The sequence below is a fragment of the Nicotiana tabacum genome, chromosome 1 (assembly GCF_000715075.1).
Source record: "Nicotiana tabacum cultivar K326 chromosome 1, ASM71507v2, whole genome shotgun sequence".
Classification (NCBI taxonomy): domain Eukaryota; kingdom Viridiplantae; phylum Streptophyta; class Magnoliopsida; order Solanales; family Solanaceae; genus Nicotiana; species Nicotiana tabacum.
This window is the reverse complement of record NC_134080.1, coordinates 168,914,458-168,928,068: the sequence shown is the minus strand read 5'-3', so window position 1 is coordinate 168,928,068 and position 13,611 is coordinate 168,914,458.

The window sequence follows — 13,611 nt, the reverse complement described above, 5'->3', positions numbered from 1 at the left end:
GTTTACTTTTGGACGATTGAGTTGAGGTGTTGTTCAAGTTGGGTTCGTTTGAGTTTCCGTCGAGGTACTGTCCGTTGGTCTTCCTGTTCGATTTTTACTGATTTCGTTCGAAGCTGTGTCGACTTCAGACTGTTATTGTCGCTGCGTTTCAATCCGTGTAATTGCTGCATTTCAATTAATCAAGAAGCTAATTCAGGTTACTTCTAATCTCTTATTTCATTTTGGATATAAACATGATTTGAGCTAGAGTTTGTGGTTATAACTGTTGCGCTGGTATTTTAGGAGTGAGCTTACTTAAAGGATGATTTTGTGATTGTTGGCACTAGAACGTATTTAGCCATTCGTTAGCGTATCTGTTTTTTGGTGATCTTAAGGTAGAACTCAATTGTTATAAGGTTTTGTTGGCCTTCCTGATTAGTTGGAAGTTTGATTCCTGTTATGACTCCACCATGGTGACTGATTGAAGTATGCTTGTGACTTATTGCTTACTACTAATTGACAAAGGGTACACTCTATTGTTTCTATTTCTATACCATGTTCTTTCCATGAGTCTAGGCAACAAAATCCACTAAAAATGAAATACAACAATCTCTTTATGCTTGGATACTAGTCATATAATAAGCGACGAAAACAGAGGCGAACGAACTTGAGATTTTGAATGATGTCATATAATATTTGTTTGGTTGTGCTGATTTTGGTTCTGAATTATTCTGTTAATGAGCCATTTTGATAAATGTTAACCCATAAGGCCATTCTGAAATAAGGAATGTATAGCCTTGCAACTCATTTGGGCCAGCTGCCAGCCCAATTCCATTTCAGCTGAACGCTTAGCTTCAATTTAACACAAGCCCAATAGTTATTAAGTTAGCTTGAACATTAGCCTAAAATAATTAGAATTCCCTTAAGCTCTCCTTAATTAACTAGACTCTTACAATTGGTTTGAGATGTGCCATATTAGCCAAGCCAACAATTATGGCCCTTACTTAATTAACTTTAATCCTTTAGAAATCGAGGTGTGCCATTTAGTGAATTTTCCATGGCCCTCGTAAACTTGAAAATGTGTAGTTGCTTTAGGCGCGCTATATAAAAATTACTTTCCTAAATTCGAGTGTGCATTTCATGTGATCCAAATAAAATCTTAAAACGTTGAATAGAATATGTTTAGGATTGCGGGTGCATTTCATGTGGCACGATCCAAAGACATGTTTTAAACGACGTTCAATCTGCTTCAAATGGGATAAAAGCGGTTAACAGCTAAAATTTACACATAGGTTCATAATTGTTTAAAATCAGATAATTAAGCCGATTATAACAGTTGAGCGACCGTGCTAGAACCACAGAACTCGGGAATGCCTAACACCTTCTCCCGGGTTAACAGAATTCCTTACCCGAATTTTTGGTTCGCGGACTGTATTACAGAGTCAACCTTTTCCTCGACTCGGGATTCGAACTGGTGACATGGGACACCATAAATCTCCCAAGTGGCGACTCCGAATCTTTAAATGAAATAATCTCGTTTCGATTGTCCTTTAATTGGAAAAACTCTTTTACACCCTTCCGGGGGTGTAAGTAGAAAAAGTAGGTGTGACAGCTCTAGTGACTCTGCTGGGGATCGAACCCAGAATCTCTGGTTCAGGGTTCAAGAATTCGAGCTTATAATAATTGTTATAGTTGGCTTTATCCATTATCTGATTTTGTTACATGATTTTGGCCTAATATGCTAATTGATTGATTTTACCGCTTTGATATTCCGTGGACTGTATATAAACTGTTGCGAAATCCCTCTTTTCTCTGAGTCTTCTAAATCATGAAGAAGTGTGCACTTCCTGTGACTTCTTTTCTGTTATAGTCATATCCCAAATTTAGAATGAGGTTTGGACAAGTTGCAAAGCCGATGAAGCTTCTGTATTCTCGGTACGCTGTCCCCCCTCGGCTCGAGTTGTCCGCTCGGGTAAGCCAGGTCTAGAACAATAAACCCAGGTTTTAAACCTAGTACAACAAGACCTCATGCTGGATCCCTTGTAGGACGTTTGTTTGCATCATGTGCATTTGACTTTGGGGACTCAACACAGGGGTTGGGTCCGTCTAGGACAGGTACACCCCAAAAATAAAAGACCATCCTGATGCATCTTATGTGCTATATGTTGCATTTATTCAAGGGTAGAAGAGTCATTTGGCAGACCAATGATAGCTGAGAGTAAATGAAGAAATGAAAAAAAAACAATGAAAAAAAAAAGAAAGAAGAAAAAAAAAGAAAATGAGAGAGGTTGAAGTGTGAGGATGAAGCAAGTAGGGCCCAATTATATTTTTGTTACATTTTATTAAGAAAAAAGAGCATGGAAGCTTCAAAAGATTTTGCACTTTTTATCAATATTCAAAAATCAAAAAAAAATCGAAAGAAGAAAAGAAAATCCAAAAAGATTTTATTTGTTTCATCATTTTTCGAAAAAAAAATGTCTTTTTTATATGTCAGTTGTTTTTTTATTTATTATTATCGCTCGTATCCAATCTGCCCGAACTACGCAAACCTGATTCTCGTCTTTCGGGGCGTGATACGTAGGGAACCCACATAGGGTCCGGTCTTCCTAGCAAATCTTAGGTTCTTGGCTTTGCGGGGTCTTAGCCAAATTTTGCGCTTCTAGCCACCTTTTGGCTAAATAAGTCATTTTGCAAAAAATAATCGCAATTGTCTTGCATGTGTTTAATAGGGAATGTTATTGTCTCACATAGTGTTGGTTTAAGTTTTCTCATACAGGTGAATTTATTTACCGGAATTTGAGCATGACAGATACCCCAGGGTCACTGCATTCAGGAGTTGTTTAAGGAGATTTGTTTTATTTTTTATGTTTTGAGTTTGTTCTTCATTTCATGTCGTCTTTTACTTTCTAATCTTGTACAGTAATGCCAAGTCTTTTGTTACTGTATTTTCTGCTTTATATTTGAAAAAGTGTGTTATAAATAAAAAATCGAAAAAGAGATGTTGCATTTTATATTTTCGTTAGACGTTTTCTTTAGAATACTAATTCTAGGAATAAAAAAAATCATTTGAGGGGGTTTTTCTTTATTGCATTAATATCTAGAATTCCAAAAAAAATTGCTTTTATATTTTCTTTAGGATACTAGGACTAAAAAATCAAAAAATGGGATTTTTCTCTTTTGATATCTCTTTAAGAGTTTTCTTTTAAGGTATTAATTTCAAATATCCAAAAAGATTTTCTTTTGATGTGTTTCTTTCGGAATTAGTGAAAAATAAACAAAAAAAAGTTATTTTATTTCATTAGAACTTTAGGATATTGTACATAGAAAAAAATATACTTTATTTTTGTTTATCATTAGAATTTCTTCTTTAGGCAATCAAAATTGAAATCCAAAAATATTTTGTTCATTGCTTGTTTCGAAATCTTGCGTCACGATATCAAATGAAAATTCGAAATATTTTTATTTAGTTTATTGTTTGGACTTCATTTGAGAAAAAGAATCAAAAAATATTTTTTTTCCTTCTAGGGGTTTTCCTTAATAATTTCCCATGGAGTGTCTTTTTAAAAAAAAAAGAGAAAAAATATATGCTCGTTAAGTTTGAGTTTAGGATAGGTTATAGAGCGTTGAGTCTAGAAAATTCAAAAAAAGATTTGCTTCTTTTATTCCTATTTTCTCATCAGAGTAGTCATTAAGGTAAAACGAAAAAAAGGGGAAAAATAGAACGTCAATTTGTTTCTTAATCTTCCCGAACTACGCAAAGATCTGATTTATACGGCGTCATGATACGTAGGAAACCTGCATAGGGTTCGATCGAATCATTTTTTATATTGTTAAAAGAAAAAAGGAAAAAGAAAAAAAAGGAAAAAAAGAGGTGAAATTGTGGGATGTGAGATATGAGATATGAGAGAAAGAAAAGAGTGATGATAAAAAAAGAGAAATGAAGGAAAATGGGCAAGCCAAGAGGTGCTAGAAAGGCATAAGAAAAGAAAGGATTGAAATGAACAAATTGGGATGATGCCAACTGACCGTTGTACCCTCGAAGTCATTTTAGAACCGATAACTGTGGCTAGGTGCATTGCACATAAAGTGAGATTATCTTATGTTAAATGCCCTAACGCTAACGTGATGGCTTCATTTTGTTATATTCATAGCAGAAGGGTGGTTGGTTTGTGGTTTTTAAAGTGGTAACTCTTCTCTACAACACAAAGTAAAAAGGCAATGGCAGACAACAACAGAACTAAGTTGGTTGATACCGGTGCCAGGAAGCAGCCGGTTGAACATGACAATGGGTTGATTGAAGAGGTAAAGATGTTAAGACAACACATGACGGATATGTATAAAGCCTGGATGACTGGGAAGGCACCACCCCCGCCACCACCTAGCTTCCTAAATACTACTTTTACCTAAACACTGGTCACAGTGCCAGATGATTCCCCATACTCTCCAGATCCACCCGCTTATCATGGCTTTCCCAACCACCCTAGTAGCTCCATCACTCATCTTCCAATTACCTTTCCTGAAAATTGCCCTCCTTTCTTATCCACCATCCCCAACAATGAACACCCACTCAAAGCTCACGATACCCAATATCACCCCTCAGAGGTTGCCCACAAGGTTCCCAACTCATACAAGTCGGGTCCGCGAAATAGGACTCATGTTGAAAATGAAAAGTTCATAGGAATAAAAGGGCAAGTTGGGATACCTAGAAGGCCGAAAGGCATAGAACAGCCCTTAAAGAATAAGTAAGGAATGGGAGACCAGGATAGCATGGCTTACAAAGAATTATCTACGTCCCCCGACGTTCGTCTGCCTGCGGGGTTTAAAGTGACAAAGTTTAACTTATATGATGGGTGTGGGGATCCAGTAGCCCATTTGAGGGATTATTGCAATAAAATGAGAAGTATTGGCGAGAAAGATGATTTGTTGATGGCGTATTTCAGTGAGAGTCTGAGTGGGGTAGCTTTGGAATGGCATAATCGTCCAGATGTTGGTAAGTGGCCTACATTGGGTGACATGGCTCAAGATTTTGTTTGATACTTTCAATACAGATCAGGGGTTGTCCCAGACCGCTCCTCCCTATCTCAAATGGAAAAGAAACCCAAGAAATGTTTTAGGGATTTTTGGCTTAGATGGAACGAACAAATTGCTCGGGATAGTCCTCCCATTGATAGAAAAGATGTTGGTGAGCCCCGCCGACAACAGGGTCCAGTGGTCGTTCTTGCTAAACGCTTTCAGCCTCAATGTCGACCTCCTGGATATACTTGTAGTCCTCCCCAATGCTACTTCTCCCCAAAAAACTCCCAAAGTCGTACATCACTTTCCCAGTACCCTATCCACAATGCACTACCATATGCTCCACACCCACAAGGCCCGTGATGGCCCACACCACTTCCCCAAATGTCTTACCTGCCCCCACGAGCCTGCCGAAAACCCCCTGGATCAGGTTTCCGGCCTAATCAAGCATTTAAGAATGAGAGGTTGCTGAAAAAAGAAAAGGCTTTCACCCCATTGGGAGTTTCATACGTCAGTTTGTTCCAAAAGTTGAAGCAATTGGAAATATTGAAGCCGATCCAGATAAAAATGCCAAACCCTCTTCCAAAGAAGTTTGATTTTTCTCAAAGGTTCGCATATTGCTCAGATGCCCCGATACATGACATAGAGAAGTGTTGGAATCTGAAGAATGCAATTCAAAAGCTTATTGATGCAGGTGACATTGTCGTGCAAAATTCAGATGCAGTAGACACTAGCCAAAGTCCATCGCCTGAGATGCATATGGTGAGTATAATTTGTTTTGAAAAGGAATATGAAAATTCTTCTGAGATCCTTGAAGTCCCACGCACTGCAAAGTTTTCAGTGCTATCAGAGGTTGATCTTAAGAAAGAGCCAGCAAAGGGAACCCAAAAGCAATTTGTTAAGAACAGTGTGATGGAAGTTTGTGAAGGTCCTAGTAATGTTGATGCATAATTTAGTTGCTAAGATGCCGAGCTTGGCAATTGGAAAGACGCTCCTATCTAGGTTAGCCAGGGAGGAGTTTTGGTGGTTTATTTTGTTGTCATTTCTATTGTCCAGGTTATTTCAGGGTTGTAATCCAGATATTGTCTTGTGACTCAAACCCTTCTATCCTCTTATTTTGCCTAGTTTGTTTAGTCTAGTAGCCTGTCTAGTGTTGTGTAGGTTTGTTCTAGGTTTGTAGCCCCAGTTTAGTTTGGTTGTTTCGTTTTCTAAACCCTTTCATCATTTGCCTAATGCCATTTTCTATTTTCTGTTATTTCTAGTCATTTTTGTTTAGTTCTCTTTTCCCTTTTATAGTCCTTTTCTTGTTGACTCTAGTGACGTGACATGCACGCGTAATTCTCAGCCTGGTTTTAAAAGTCAGTTTAATCACGAAGCAATGAAACAATATTGAAAATGACAGAGAGATTTGAGAAAAAAAGTAAAGGCATTTTGAGATCCCTTCAAGCCCGAATTGTGAAACTGGGGCAGGTAGAACAAAAAGAAATACTGTTGAAATGCATCCTGCCGCATAAGGTTGAAGCTAAAGGCAAGTTTGCCCCAAATTGGCAGGGGCCGTTCATCGTAATGAGAGTGTTGTCCAATGGTGCTTCGTATTTAACAGAGGTAGAAGTTGAATGTGTGGATATGGTCATCAAGTCTGGCGCAATCAAAAGATGTTAAGAATGTTTTTCTTGGTTTGTTTAATTGTGTTGTTTGTACTTGGCATGTTTTGGAGATAGGAATGACGAAGGCAATTTGTTCTGCTATCTAAACACTTTATCCTTCGTTACCCCTTTGAGCCTTATTTATTTTTCTTTCATACCCCTCTTTCGAAATCAGTAGCGAATATCAGAAATGCAAGCATGAAAGATAAGAAAAGGAAGAAAGAAAAATAGAAAGGAAAGGAAAGAGAAAGAAAGAAAGAAAAAGAGAAAAAAAAAGAAAAAAAAGAAAAGAGAAAAGCAGAAGAAAAACAATAAAAAGAAAAAGAGAAAAGCAAAAGAGAGAAAAAAGAGAAGAAAGAGAAAAGAAAAACACAACCACAAAGTAATTTCTATGACATGAACTACGTTCGACCTGATTTCTTTTAAGGATACGTAGGCAGCCTCACGGTTCGGTCTCATCAAAACAAAAAAAAATCCAAAAGTCCCCCATGCAACAAATTGGGCCAGAAGTTGTGTTTGTTGTGAGAAACCTAATTCCGAAAGTTGTAACTTTAACCCCTTTGAATTGTTTTGAGCCTTTTATACTCTTTCCTTCTAACCCTGTCCAAAAGCCCATGTTGCGGTCCAAAGAAAGACCTTCTGATCAGTTTTCAAGAAATGTCAAGTCAAGCAGGTAAAAGTAATTCATGTCAGGGGCAACACTCTGATTCAAGCAGAAAAATAAAAAATAAGAGTCTCATTGGTGAAAACCTTCACGGGCGCCGTAAGGCGATGGGAGCTGAGACAAAATAAAAAATGAGAGAGTCTTATTGGTGAAAACTCTCGCGGGCACCGTAAGGCAACAGTAAGTTAAGAGAAAGAACAAAATGAGAGAGGCTTGATGGTGAAAACTCTTCGGGCACTACAAGTCAAATAAGGATTGTGAATCAGATTGGATAATCGGAGCATTAAAGCCCAATTTTACGGTTTAAGGGGTTATAACAGGAGTTGAACATCAGACTTGCTCAACAGAATAGGCCACAGGTGCATGTCATGGTCATTAGAGTTGGTATCCACATCGGATAGGTTTCTACTTTGTAATTTTCTTATTAGGAATCTTCCCTTTCCTTTGTCCTTTACTTTGTTCCTTTTGTCTTGCTTACTTCTTCTTCCTGAGTTGGTTTGGTCAAAATAAGTGAAAAATGACTTCAAAATTTGCCACAAGCTTTCCAATTGCACAAAACGGGATCTGACCAATACATCAGTGTCATAAGTCAGGAGAGAACAACAAGCACACTGAGTTGGTAACAATCAACATGCTTTGGGGTCCATCAGAAATACAAAGGTTTGATATATTTCAATTCATGAACAGTGCAACAGATAGAGGATGTTGGGTGAACGGGTCAAAGGTATTCTCTGTGATGATATCAACAAATAAAGTGTTTAACCAGTAACAAGCAAGGTATTCCAAGCCGAAATGAAAGTTATCATGACAAGTGAGGGAACAATAGACTTCAAGGCCAAGGCCAGTGATTTAAGTCAGGAAGGAACAACATGCGCACTAAGTGGATGGCAATTAATGTGCTTTGGAATTCATGTCAACACAAGAGCACGATGCAACAGATGGAGGGTGTTAGGTGAACGAATCAAAGGTATTTTCGGTGAAACACATAGGTTGGTAAATGTCAGTTCATGAGCAATGCAACAGATAAAGGGAATTGGGTCTGAACGGAGAAGGGGTATTTTCTATGATAAAGATGACAGAGAAAGTGGTTAGTCCATAAGCAAGCAAGGTCCTCAAGTGGAAATCAGTTATCATGGGAAGTGAAGGAGAAATCTCCCTCAAAGTCAAGGCCACAAACCAACCACCACTTTAAACTGACAAAATTTTCTTTGATTGAAACAGGGGCAGAAAATTCGTTGGATTCGGAGAAGCTCTCCGTGGAGAAAGGCAGTCACCAAACAGGTTTGATTTTTGATTTTTAGGACCCTCCTAGAAAATGGGACCTAGTTTAAAGTTTAGAAAATAGCATAATCTAGAATATATGTATCCCAAAAGAATATAAGTTGGTTTAGAAGTCTACAATTTCGAGATAGGATTCAATTCGAAGTTTCCAAGACCCTCCTGAATAATGGGACTTAGCTTTAAGATTTCGATTATATAACAACAATTTAGCGTAAACTGTGATGTAGGGTAGTATAATTCAGCCATGAAAGTTGTCACTCTTAAGATAAAATTGGACTTTTGATTTTCAGGACCCTCCTGGATAATGGGAGTAGTTTAAAAATCCTCTTAGATAGCAAAATTTAGCAGAAGTCACACTTGTAGAAGATATAACTTAGATTTTAAATTGTCGTTTAATTAGGAGTTTCAGGACCCCCCTGAATAATGGGACCTAGCTTTCAAATCCTTAGTAACACTTGGTAATATGATTTAGTTTTACAATCACATTTGTCCCCAGCCGCCAAACTAGGGCAGAAAATTTTCTTTCTTTTGTTTGTTTTGTTAAAGTTAGGAGCCCTCCTGGAGACCAGGGAATACATTTCAAGTTGAAGTCAGGAGCCCGCCTGGAGAGCAGGGAATACTTTCAAGCGTAGCAGTCAGGAGCCCGCCTGAAGAACAAGGGAGTACAATATAAATTTTAGCTTTCAAATTCTTTGCTTTGTTTTGTTGAAGTCAGGAGCCCACCTGGAGAGAAGGGAATACATTTCAAGTTGAAGTCAGCAGCCCGCCTGGAGAGTAGGAAAAACTTTCAAGTCAGCAATCAAGAGCCCGCCTGAAAAGCAGGGAATACATTTAAGCGTAGCAGTCAAGAGCCCGCCTGGAGAACAAGAGAGTACAATTTAAGTTTTAGCTTTCAAACTCTTTGTTTTGTCTATGTTGAAGTCAGAAGCACGTCTGGAGAGCAGGGAATACATTTCAAGTTGAAGTCAGGAGCCCGCCTGGAGAGCAGGGAACACTTTCAAGCCCAGCAGTCAGGAGCCCGCCTGGAAAACAAGGGAGTACAATTTAAATTTTAGCTTTCAAATTTTTTTTTTTGTCTATGTTGAAGTTAGGAGCCCGCCTGGAGACCAGGGAGTACATTTCAAGTTGAAGTCAGGAGCCCGCCTGGAGAGCAGGGAATACATTCAAGCGTAGCAGTCAGGAGCCCGCCTGGAGAACAAGGGAGTATAATTTAAGTTTTAGCTTTCAAATTCTTTGTTTTGTCTATTTGAAGTCAGGAGCCTACCTGGAGAGCAGGGAATACATTTCAAGTTGAAGTCAGGAGCCCGCCTGGAGAGCAGGGAACACTTTCAAGCGTAGCAGTCAGGAGCCCGCCTGGAGAACAAGTAGTACAATTTATGTTTTAGTTTTCAAATTCTTTGTTTTGTCTATTTGAAGTCAGGAGCCCGCCTGGAGAGCATGGAATACATTTCAAGTTAGAAGTCAGGAGCCCACTGGTAGAGCAGGGAATACATTTCAAGTCCAGCAATCAGGAGCCCGCTGGATAGTAGGGAATACATTTCAAGTCAAGAGCCCGCCTGAAGAGCAGGGAATACATTTCACGTCAGCAGTCAGAGAGCCCCGCCTAGAGAATAGGGTCAGTTTTTACTTTAGTCAAGCTTAGTTTTTAGTTTTCCTAGTCTATTCTTTAGTTTAATTTCATCACTGCATCAATAGTACAAGTGATTTACAATTTTGCTAACAACCCACAAATCTTCCTAGTGCAAACTGGGGCAGAAAATTTCTTTGTTTTGTCTATTTTATTGTAATTAGGCGCCCACCTGGAGAACAAGGGGAAACAACTCAAGTTTCTAGGGAAAGCAGTGTCGAAGGAAGACAATTCGAGTTTCAAGGGAAAGCAGTTTTGAAGGAAGACAGTTCAAGTTTTAGGGGAAAATGGTTCAAGATGCAAAGGAAAACATTGTCAAGTAACAAGAGAAGACAGTTCGAGTTCAACAGTCAGGCGTCCACCTGAAGAAAAGGAAAAGCATCTCAGATTGCAATTCAAGTCAGCAACCAAAGAATATCGCGGCAAGAATGCAAGTCAACAGTCTGAGGTTATCAACAGAAGTTAGTCACAATAAAGAAAAGAGAGAAAGGCAAGAAGTGAATCCAAATGTAGAAGTTGATGAAAGATGTGAATTGCTTAAGACGTGGTGGAAGTCACAAGCACTACATGTCCGGTCCTGACCCAAAAGTTGTAGAAGAATGAGCTAGCACCTGCAGCTTACAAGTGCCAAGGTTCAAATCTAAAGTCTGCATGAAGAACCATTCAAGACTCAAGATCAAGCTTCAGAAGACTTATAGATATGAATCTTGTAACTCGTAGTTGATAGGCTTAGCTAGTCTTTTTCATGTTTTGAATTTGATGTAATAGCAGGACTGCGGACATGAACTTCGACGGAACGGCACCTTGACCGGCTCTCCACCTCGGTATACTCCATCACCTCACTCATCTCTGAACTACACGTGGCCTGATTCCTTTATAGGCAAGGATATGTAGGTAGCCCAGATACCAGGGCTCGGTCACACTCCCTTCTCTCTTAGCTTTAGTCTCTCCAAATAAGGGTCGGGTCAAAAACCTGTCTAGTCAGTCATTGTCTGAAAACTCTGTACGTTTCCTGTAAATGCCTAATTTTTGCCTTATATATATATATAATATGTATGTGTGTGTGTGTGTGTTTGTTCTTATTTGTGTATGTATAGGTTTTAAGAGTTGAGTAATGGTTTGATAAATAGGGTAGGGTTTGGGTTAGTGTAATTTAATTAAAATTGTGCCAAAATTGGCCCAAAATTTGAGCCCAAAGAGCCCAAACCCGGTCCAAAAAGGGGATGCCAAGAAGAGCTTAAAACGACGTAGTTTTGTCTTGAAACTACGTCGTTTTGTCTTGAAACTACGTCATTTTTGTTAAGTGACAAGATTCAATCTCATCCACCCATCTTGATTTAATCCAACGGTCCTAGTTTTATCTTCGTCCTAGGTATTTAAAGCCTAAAATCCCAAAAATTTGCCCCATTTCCCCATTATTTTCTCTCTCTTCTTTCCCTCTCATCACTCTCTCTTCTTTCCCCCCCTCCCAAGCCGTTGTCTCCTCCGCCGGTGGACCACCTCCAAACACCTCCAAATTCACACCATGTAATCTCCACAACTTCCTCTTTCCATATCTCCAAACCAAATTCTTTTAAAAATCCCTCAAACTCCTTGAATCTTAGATCTAGGAAACTTTCCCGTTTTGAATAGGCTTAGCTAGTCTTTTTCATGTTTTTAATTTGATGTAATAGCAGGACCGCGGACCGGAACTTCGACGGAATGGCACCTTGACCGGCTCTCCACCTCGGTATACTTTATCACCTCACTCATCTCTGAACTACACGTGGCCTGATTCCTTTATAGGCAAGGGTATGTAGGTAGCCCAGATACCAGGGCTCGGTCACACTCCCTTCTCTCTTAGCTTTAGTCTCTCCAAATAAGGGTCGGGTCAAAAACCTGTCTAGTCAGTCGTTGTCTGAAAACTCTGTACGTTTAAAGTAAAGAAAATCTTTAAAAAGGCTTGTAAATGCCTAATTTTTGCCTTATATATATATAATATGTATGTGTGTGTGTGTGTGTGTTTGTTCTTATTTGTGTATGTATAGGTTTTAAGAGTTGAGTAATGGTTTGATAAATGGGGTAGGGTTTGGGCTAGTGTAATTTAATTAAAATTGTGCCAAAATTGGCCCAAAATTTGAGCCCAAAGAGCCCAAACCCAGTCCAAAAGGGGGCTGCCAAGAAGAGCTTAAAACAACGTAGTTTTATCTTGAAACTACGTCGTTTTGGTTAAGTGACAAGATTCAATCTCATCAACCCATCTTGATTTAATCCAACGGTCCTAGTTTGATCTTCGTCCTATGTATTTAAAGCTTAAAATCCCCAAAATTTTGCCCCATTTCCCCATTATTTCCTCTCTCTTCTTTCCCTCTCATCACTCTCTCTTCTCTCTCGCTCCAAGCCGTTGTCGCCGCCGCCGGTGGACCACCTCCAAACACCACCAAATTCACACCATGTAATCTCCACAACTTCCTCTTTCCATATCTCCAAACCAAATCCTTCAAAAATCCCTCAAACTCCTTGAATCTTAGATCTAGGAAACTTTCCCGTCATTTTTTTACCCAAATTATTGAAGCTCCAACCACTACCACCCCACAATACCTACATCAATGGATAGATCTCCTCAAGACCTAGCTATTGATTCCAATTTCACCCTGAAAATCCGGCGATCAAAATCCGGCCAAATTTCGCCGACCTCCCCGAACATCCTCTTTTGGCATACCACCATTTTTTCGGTCACTTGAATTGTAAAATGGTAAAATCCTATTCTTTTTCATGGCTGATTTTTTATTTTTATTTTTATTTTTCATATTTTCTTTTTTTCTTTTTTTTATTATTAATTATTTTAGCATTAGTGTTTGAAGTTTTGGATTGTTAAATTTTCTGTTTTTGCACTTGTTGAAGTAGTAAAATAGCTTTGTGTTGATTAAAGTGAGGTAGTGAGGAAATGCTTGAGAGTATATGGTAAAATCGTAATCCTGCCCCGTTATTAATATTTTGATTTTTTTAGTTAAAGTTAGTTTCTATCTTGTTTCTTCATTTAATTCATTTTTTGATTATGTTTGTCTAGTTGGTTTTATTAAATCCCTCCAGCGATAGCGTACGTTTCGTTTAGCTTTAATAGTTAATTTTTGTTTGCTTACGATTAGTTCATAATACATGTGTGAAGTTTAATTACATGTTTTAATACTTGGTTTAGTTTGAATCAACAGGGTGATATTGATGTTGTTAAAATCTGAAGTTTATGTTATTTTATCACAAAATAGGGTTCTAGTAGCCTACTTTTACTAGTTAGGGTGGCTGAAATTATATTATTTTTCTATTTGTTTCTGACATAGTAGATTTCCTTTGACCTTTGGACAGATTTTGAACAGTGTTTATCACACAATGTCAGTTTTTGTCGGACAGACATTTGGTGAACC